This window comes from Pinus tabuliformis, chromosome 1_2 (assembly GCF_031772625.1).
Source record: "Pinus tabuliformis cultivar Carrire ecotype Pingquan chromosome 1_2, CPIR1, whole genome shotgun sequence".
NCBI classification, from domain to species: domain Eukaryota; kingdom Viridiplantae; phylum Streptophyta; class Pinopsida; order Pinales; family Pinaceae; genus Pinus; species Pinus tabuliformis.
The window spans coordinates 1,092,327,458-1,092,334,068 of NC_142298.1; positions in this window are offsets into that span (position 1 = coordinate 1,092,327,458).

Consider the following 6,611-nt stretch of genomic DNA (forward strand, 5'->3'; position numbering starts at 1 on the left):
CTCATTCTTTTGGATCTTGGTGGTGGAAACAATGGCGCCAGGCTCAGAATCAATGATCTGCTTCCCTTTGTCCTTCCTCTTTTCAGGTTTTGACTAAGGGTCAGAACATGCATATGATTCTGAAGCCCTTAGCTCGGCCAACATCGACTGCTTGGTCCGACACTCGCTTGTGTTATGAGTGGGGCTCTTATGGAACTTACACCACTTTCCTGTGTCCTTCTTTGACTTCGTGGTATTGTTCTTTTCTTACAGCTTCGAAGGGTTGTCTTGGGTCACACCGTCTTGGCTTTGTCCTTGGTTCTGTAGTTTGGGGAAGCCTTTCCTTTGCTTCGGATTCACAGATCCAAAGTCTCACTTCTTTTGTTTAAACTTCTTCTCGATATTGACAGCGTATCGGTACACTATGTTGAACGAGGAGATGTCCAAGAATTCCATCTCATCCTGAATGTACCTATGTAGGCAACCACGGTATTTGAGTAACAAATGCCGCTCAGAATCCTTGATACCCAACTTTGTGTGAAGGATATGAAAAATATTGGTAAACTACGACACGTCTTGGTCCCTTCCCTGCTGCAGCGTGGTCCAATTTATGTATTTATCCTCATAGGTCCCGATAGGGTAGTACTACTCCTTGATGACATCCTGGAATGAATTCCAAGTGGGTGCGGCTGAAAACAGCGAGGCTGTACTTTCATCCTTCTGCTCGCAGTAGGTTTCCCACCAGTCCTTGACGTGGGGCGCTGCTTTGAGAAGTGAAAAAGTGATATTTTCCTAGCTGGAAAAATCATGAATGAAAAAATATCCTTTTAGCAGATTTAACCATTTATCTGCAGCGTCCGCATTTCTCTGGCCCTCAAACATGGGAATGTCAAAGTTAACTTGTACCCCCTCGTCTTTCTTTTCATCCACCATGGGAGGCTATAGGGATTTGTGAGGCTGGTCTTATAAAGGTTCGACTAGTTCAAGCCCTAACTCCTTATATCCTGACCTCGTTGGGGACATGCACAAAAATAGAGAAAGAGCAGACCGCTCTGATACCACTGATACAGATTTAAACAGGAACACAACAAATTACATATATAACCATAAATACAAAAATGCAGCATAAATAATACTTCATTTCATTAATGTAAAATACTAAAATATGCTTACAAACATAAATGGAAATAAACTAGCTTAGGCGATGGTAGCTTATCTTTGAGAAGAGATGTGGCAGCTACATGCCTTTGAACTGTGTTACAATGAGGCTCGAAGGCCTATTTTGTTATAGCTCCGATACCACTTGTTATAGCTCCAATACCACTTGTTATGGATCTGATATAAAAATATATGAAATGATACCAATATATCCAATAACTGCAAATACTCACCAAAAATAACAAGATTTGAATAAATAGAAATGCTTCTCTTTATTGATCAAACCCTTAAGGTAGGGAAACACCATACATTCACTCCTTAAGGAAGGAGAACACTCCACAAGCCATATGCCTGTTCATACAATAATCCTTGACATCTCTCAATGGGGAGTCTCTAGCCTCTATATAGGCCTCATACATACAATACCATGGGTCAATACCATGGTTACCTCAATACCATCTATCTAATACCATGGGCCCATTACATTATTACTAAATATTTGTGGTCCCTTACATGACACGAGTTAACCACCTTATTTATTACTATGGCCCATCCCATTATTACATTATTCCCTTGGGTACCTCCCTTTGTACCCCATATTATCCCCCCTAGGTACACTACATTCCACCTCCCTTAACATGTTTTGGGGATGAAACATGGAAAGAACACAAATAATAAGATCTACTCAAAAGAGTAGTTCACTAGTACCATGCATGTGCATCTATCCATCCAAGAGAAAGGTGAACTCTTGATCTCGCTGGTGCCTCGCTCGCTTGAGATGGAAGTTGACAGTGGCAATTCTTTTGTGATGTGTAGTAGGTGGATCTTCGCTCCTCTCTATCTGTCATGCGGGGGTTGTTGTCCTTGTGGCTAATTCATTGCCATCTTGTTGGTTGTTTTCTTGCAGGGTGATGTGGGTGGAGATATGCTGAAGTTTTAACCAATAGTGGAGCCTGAGTGGTATCTGGTACATGTTGCGGTGCCTGCTGTTGTTTCTTATATTTCAATATTACTTCAACCACTGAGTCTTCATCTGATGTATCAGTACTTGTAACCTTTTCTGCTTCAACCTCCATTTGTGTTTGATTTTCGATCATCAAAGGCTCATCATCTGATATGTTAGTCCCTAGAACATCTTCTGGTTCAACCTCCATGGACTCTACCTGCTTATTGATGGAAATATCCTGTAATGTAATTTTTTTCTTCTTATACCAGAGCTTCAGAAATTTCTTCTACACATTAATATTTATAGTACCCACTGATTCCATCTAAGGGTATCCCAAAACAACATCCTCATTAGCCATATCTGAAGAATAAAAATCAGAATGCAATACATACTTTTCCATAGAAATCTTCAAATCTTTATAAACTTGCACCTGCTCATTATTAACCTGTGTGTGCTCCATGTGTTTTGCTGGAACTTGTAATTTTTTTGCCAAATTGACATTTATGAGATTTTGCTTGCAACTAGGATTTATAGACACAATGATCTTCTCCTTCTGAATCAATCCATGAAGCTGCAATAAGGAGACACCAGTAGAAAATAACCCCTTACGTGTCTCATTCTCCTTTTTTCTAGCACGAGACCATTTGTCTAAAAGGATTCTTTCAAATTCTGCATCTGAAAGTTTGGTCAACTGCTTGTTGTCAAGTGAGAACCACCATTTGTAAGCCTCATCTTTGAAACCAAGCCACACTGAATCCTTCCAATTTTTTGCCCATACTGACTTTTTTTGTTTTATGTATTCTTCAATAGTAGGACCATTATCTTTTCCTGTAAAACATAGAACTGCCATGAAGAGGGTTTTGAAAAAAATTCACTTACTTGGTGAAGATTTGAAATGGCCACAATTCAGTCAATATTGCTCAGAATCCCTATTATGACCTGTTTTTAGAAATGGAACAACCATTCTGCATCTTCCCCTGTGGTAGAAATCTCGATCTAGGCACTGGAATTGCCGATCCACGCTGCAACTGTCCCGCCGTCACAAAAAATTGATGAAAAATAGCTGATTTTAAATCAACGATATCTCCCTCATCCGGACTCCAATTTGACTATTTTTTTTTTTTTGAAATCGGGTAATTTTTCACAAAGAATCCAGATCTGCAATTAAATTCTGTAGATCTTGCACCAGGATGTCTAGATCTGCGCTGCAAACTCGCAGCCCCGAAAAATTATTTGCAACACCACTGATTTTTAGATCAGCGATATGTCCCTCATCCGGACTCCGATTCAGCCGTTTTTTTTTAAATCGGGTAATTTTTCACAAAAAATCTAGATCTGCAATTATATTGTTCAAATTTTGCCCCAAAACATACAGATCTGATTTGCAAACTCGCTGCCCCAGAAAGTTCTTGTAAATAAAAAAAAAATATTCTCCACTTTTGCCTAAGAAAGTGCTCTGATACCATTTGTTATAGCTCCGATACCACTTGTTATGGATCTGATATGAAAATATATGAAATGATACCAATATACCCAATAACTACAAATAATCACCAAAAATAACAAGATTTGAATAGATAGAAATGCTTCTCTTTATTGATCAAACCCTTAAGGTAGGGAAACACCATATATTCACTCCTTAAGGAAGAGAACACTCCACAAGCCATATGCCTGTTCATACAATAATCCTTGACATCTCTCAATGAGGAGTCTCTAGCCTCTATATAGGCCTCATACATACAATACCATGGGTCAATGCCATGGTTCCCTGAATACCATCTATCTAATACCATGGGCCCATTACATTATTACTAACTACTTGTGGTCCCTTACATGATACGAGTTAACCACCTTATTTATTACTATGGCCCATCCCATTATTACATTATTCCCTTGGTACCTCCTTTTGTACCCCATATTATCCCCCCTAGGTACACTACATATTTATTGTTGAGAAACAATGTAAAACCCTAAACATTCAAAAACCTAACCCTAGGAGATGAAGCGCCAAACTATGGGCCTTGTTTGGGTAAATTGGTACATCAACTTCCCGGGGTCATAACTTGGCATACGATCTCCGTTTGATGCGCACAATACCTCGTTAGAAAGATCTATCCGAGGACTACAACTTTTGAGTGACCAACAACAATCTTAGACCCATGTTGGTCCCATTTTTCCCAAAAAATGTTGTTTAGGGCCTGAAAACGGCTCCAAAAGCTCATGTTATTTTTAGGTATGTTCTATGCTAGAGCAATTTATTTAAGTTTCATAGTCAACAATCACATCAGCATTAAAGTAAACTGTAGAGAGAACATAAGTATAAATCGCAGAAGACATGCCAAGACAAGAGGACACAAGATGTGGCGCTAGCTAGGGACAAACCCCACAATGTGTGGGGAAACCCTTGATCAATTCTTCCATTATGTTCTTCAAAGTTCAGCAGAGAAAGAGAGAGAGATAGTACATTTACAACAGAAGTCAACACTTTGACTTATCTAGATTTGAGCATAGATCATCTCCTATAACGATGAGATTAGTTGAAGACATTCTGCTTCAACTGATTCTCCAAGGTGACTCCTTCACCTATCATCGTGCTGCATCAGGTCCTCTAGTTGCACCACTGCATACTGCACCATGCTGTACTAATTATGATTATCATCATGCTGCCCATGTCCATGATCTTATCCATCATCATGTTGCTCAAACTAATGTGCATCATCATCATGCTGCATCTTCCATGGTCTTATTCATCCTCAAGCTGTTCATGCTCATATCATTATGCTGTGTTGCACCCAAATATCACTGAGATGTTTGGATCTGCACCCATCTAATGTATACTCAATGATTGTTATGCTGCTTTCATCATACAACATCACATTGCTACCCTAAATCAACAAGTATACTGAGAATTATAGATTTGGTCTTCTCATTGTAATATACTCCTATGCTGAGTTATTACAGCTGTAGGGTTTCATATATCTTCTTTGCCACAGGAATATCACCTTTAGATCTTAGATACGAGGCTTTTAACTTACTGCATCATACAAGGTTTCATTCACTGCTACATCTCAAAACCAAACCAGGTGCAGTCTGATATTATGACAGCTTGCCCTAACATGGGAAGATCTCAAAGGTATTTGCAAGTTCTGTCCCTTCTTGCTTGCGGATCTTTGCACCCACATTCACATGAAATTACAAGGATGAAACCCGAGTTCTAGCGTATACATGAACTGCATAGATTAGGGCCTGTGTGCCTGTGTATATATGTCTTCAGGACAACATATGTTGATGCGTATGTGTGTAACCACACTGCCAGATCTATTATGGAGAGTGTCAACCATACCCTACATGCATACATCGATTGCTGCGCGCCATGCTATGTGCCATGACTGCGTAGTTACCAAAAACTGTGTAGTTACCATGACTGCGTAGTTACCGTATGTGACTGTGGTCCAACTGTTTCATATATGACTGTGTTCCAACTGCATTCCAATTTTATATATGATTGCGTTCTACAGCGTGAACCACACTGCCAGATCTAGGGCCTGTGTGATATATATATGTCCACGCATATTTTCTTGAGTCTTGACTGCATTTCAATATATATTGCATGATCTGTCCTTTCCATCATAGCGTATACCTGTACGTGGATGACCTATGTATAATCTTTCATGCCCTGCGTATATTCCTTTGCCAGTGTTGTTGCTGCCATGACTGCATTAATTTTGCTACCTTGTATGGACTGTGTGGTAATGTCCTTCATTACATCGTTGAGTCCATTGTGGCTACCCTTCACGTATCATCTCCATTTCTTGTGGATTCATGGCTGTGTTTATCCATTAGGGCATCATCATATTAGGCCAGTATAATTCATAGTGTATCTCCTCCAAAAACGCAGACGTGGAGAGGAGATCACTTGAGGTGAGTTGCCAAATGACTTCAAATCCTCTTCTATTTATACTAACGTGTAGATGATGAACAACACGATGTTTGGGCTTCTAGAGCCTATGTAAGAGCTGGTCGGCTTAATAATAATTACATAACCAAAATAAATTCATATCTCCATAAATACTTATCGGAATCGGATGATCTTTAGATCAATCCTACACCTCTCGATGAGAGGGATCCAATAAAAATATCAACTGCCATAAATAAGCTGAACCACATGGAGTTTGGCCCTATTTGCCAATTTAACACTCCCTCTCAACTAGGGAGAACTCCATTCGGTGATCCATAAGTCCGGTTGTACTATCTCTGCCATTAGTGCCCTGCACTGCTCTGCCCAACTCTGCTCAACTCTGTTGTCTCTGCTATGCTTTGTTAGCTCTGCTCAGCTATGTTGTCTCTACTCTGCTTTGCTAAACTATGAAGAAGAAGAATTGATTAAGAATGTCTCATACCATTCTCCACTGACCCAAAGTCAGTCTCAGAGTGCGTACCACTGGTACTAGACCAGTCTCAACTGACGCAAAGTCAGCGTCATAGTGAGTACCACTCCTACCACTGGTTTCATACCAGTCCATTGACT